This window comes from Juglans microcarpa x Juglans regia, chromosome 1D, assembly GCF_004785595.1.
Source record: "Juglans microcarpa x Juglans regia isolate MS1-56 chromosome 1D, Jm3101_v1.0, whole genome shotgun sequence".
NCBI classification, from domain to species: domain Eukaryota; kingdom Viridiplantae; phylum Streptophyta; class Magnoliopsida; order Fagales; family Juglandaceae; genus Juglans; species Juglans microcarpa x Juglans regia.
In genome coordinates, this window is record NC_054594.1 from 40089663 (window position 1) to 40093136 (window position 3474).

The window sequence follows — 3474 nt, forward strand, 5'->3', positions numbered from 1 at the left end:
GATAAAATAGTAGAACAGCTAGCAACATTACTTTACAGAAACATGGACTTTGCAGAAGATCCTGGGTCGTCGAATGTTCCCTTCATTTAGTCGCGTCTTCCTATTCGTATTTGGACCTCATGCAGTGAATGCCCAAGAGTGTTTCGCAAGCTCCCATAGTCTTTTGATCTTCACCTCTGAAAATCTCGTACCAAGGTAAAATTCATCACTTTTAAGGAATCTGGCAAACCTGATCCTTTAATTATTCATGGCATCGGCTTTTTCAATGTTCTGGTACAGACTGGTGTACTTTTGGGTGTTTGTAATTCTAAGCAAAGTTGAGACTTTTAAGTAACTTGTAACTACAATTCTGAGTTAGTTGAAGAAAAACTCGCGTAGCGGCGATGGCAGATTCCGGCTTTGCTTGTTTAGTTGTTAAGCCATGTGAATTGGTAACTCAGGAATGAGTAGATCGTGGAGTGTTAACGCCTAAAAACAGTGCAACGAGCCAGAAGGGAGAAAGAGTAATTCACGGCCTGTTGAGACTGTTTGGGCCTTGGTCGGTGTGGTTTGGAGCCTTTGGCAGTAGTCCGATACAGTTATATGGTGTCGGTGCATACATCTATGACAACGAATAGAAAATAAATGCAAAGAAGATAAAAGAGAGGGAAATACACATATTTACGTGGTTCAGCATTGGGCCTATGTTCACCAGTCGTTTGGAAAGACAAATTTGCTATATTGTGTTTGTTTTACAGTTTCTCATAATCTCTCATCCACACTGTACAATGGAGATCTGAACTCTATTTTATGAGGAGATCTCGTTGCTAGAGTTCATGTTTTGAGGTTGAAGAAGCTAAAAAAGTTTCCATGAAGTGGTCTGGTCTCTTCTCTTTATCCTCCACCCGTTGCCTATTTTACATCACAACTCCCTTCTCTATGTCACATCTTCACTTTTTTCTTAACACCTTTTTCATTCTCACTCTTTTGTCTCCTCCTTCATTCATTCTTTCTTCTCTCTTGAAAAGACTCTCCTGCTTGGGTTAGACCTAAAACCCATTATGGGCCTGTGATATTTTTTTCCCTCCAATGAGTTTATCCAAATCGGGCTGACATGCTAGCTAGGCTTTGGGGCTCACACCTTTTGGGCCCATAACAATTATGAATGAATCAATATTAATGGCAAATCTCCACTTGGGAATGAGAAGATCAAGAAAACATATAAGTGTTTTCGAGTATTTTTAGATTTTTCATATTCAAATATTATTTAAATATAAAATATTTTTTTTCTTAATAATTATAATTTTCACAAGTTCTCAAATAAAATATAAAAAATAATATAATTTTTTCAAATTTTAAAATAGAAATAGTATTAAAAATTATATTTAAATAATATTTTAACTTTATAATATTTTTTTCAACATTTTTTTTCTCTTATTTCTCAAAATCTAATAAAACATCTTAACTCAAATAAATTTACTAATATTTACAAATAATATGAGATATTCAAAATGTCCAAACGAGACCTAATACGAAAATAACGACGACAAATATATTGAAAGATAACTACTTTTACTTTTCATTATTTATTCTCTCACCATTTTCTTGGCGTTTTTAATAGTTAATTTCTTTGCCCATTTTTAAATATAATCTTTTGTTATATTTTAAACCTATCAAAAAATAAATGTAATTTTTTGTTTTCTTAACCTCTATTAAACTCTGTTATTGAGTGTTCAGTCCAGCTAGTCTTGACACTATATAGGAGCCACGTCCATAGCAATGCTCGTGCTCAACTCATCCAACCAACATCTCATCTCTCGAGGCATCCATCCCCTCGAGGAAATTAAAACGTTTTTATATTTTCAATTTACATCTTCCCATCTAGAGTCCTATATATGTTGGGTAGAGATAGTTGTATTCATATATTTTATTAAGGAAAAATATTAACTGCAACACACCTTGTGCTGCGTTTAAAAAAAAAAAAAATTGCTGTACAGAGAGTGCGATTAATGCATAGCCGCACTCTTTTATTAATGTCAATGAATCTCTTAGACATCATTAAACTGATTTAAAGTTACGTGTTGTGTTTTTTTATTGTTTATGTTTTTATTTCTCTGTGAGTTTGTGACCAATCGTGACAGTTATTCCTAACATTTTTAAACGTTTACGTTTGAATTTATTTAGAGCCCTGAACTTGGGGGCTGGCTGCCATAACATGAATTTAGAGAATCTTACAGCCCCACCCCTAATTTAGTTGGACAAGCTTGAACATTGAGATGAGATGAAAATTTTATAAATAGTAATAAAATAGTTAATGAATAGTAGTGAGATAATTTAAATTACGTTTTATAGAGTTTTAAGAAATGAGAGAGAAAAAGTTGAATAAAAAATATTATAATGTTAAAATATTATTAAAATATAATTTTTTAATATAATTTTTGTTTAGAGATTTTAAAAACTTGAATTATTTTTTATTTTTTGTTTGAAAATTTGAAAAAATTGTAACAATTAATTTGAAAAAATTATAATGATTAGTTGTAAAATATTTATATTTGAGTGATATTTGAAAATAAGATTAGATAAGATGATATAAAAATTTTGAAATGAATTTATTTTTTCCAAACAAGCCCTTAATAAAACTCCCTTCCCATGAGATGAGATCCAACAACTTTAGCCCATGAAAGTCAATAAATAAATCCCATTGGCACTGGCCCAAAACGGCTTGATGTGCTTCATGCTCTTCTGTACTCGATCCTTTAACACGTGTCATCGTCACTATTATTATTATTATATATTATTTTAACAAGAGACACACGTGGGAAAAGAGGTTCCAATACGCGATTATGAAATTTGCTTTGATTAAGTTTCTTTTTTTTTTTTTTTTTTTTCCAGCTCATCTCAACTTTTATTATCTTAACTCATCTAATTATTATAAATTTATTAAATTTTTACATAAAATAAAATAAACAATTCAACTTTTTCAAATTTCAAAACAAAAATAATATTATAAAAAAATATCCTAATAATATTTTATTCAACTTTTAACTTTTAATACAACTCATCTCATTTTATTTTATCTGTAAAAACATTCGCATGATACTCATCGAGAAATGAAAAGAGACATAACAGTATAATGTAGGAGGACGGATGATATAATATGATATAATATATAAAAGAATAAAAGAAAAATATTTTATTTATAAATTTTATAAAAATAAATTCATAAAATGATTCCATTTTTTTTTATATATAATTTGTTAAATTGTAATTTTTTTTTTCTATGGAATCAAGTAAATTAATCTCTTTATATAACCTCTTAGGAAAATACAACAAATCAACCTTCTTTATTTCGCTTTGTCTTTAGGGAATTAAGTAACTCAAAAGTAAAATTATACCGAAGTCTTGGAAAACGCCAAAATTGAAAACAAGCTTTGAGATGAGATAATGTACTTTCATTTCAATTTCATCTGCTGAAAAGGGACCTGAGCTTAATAA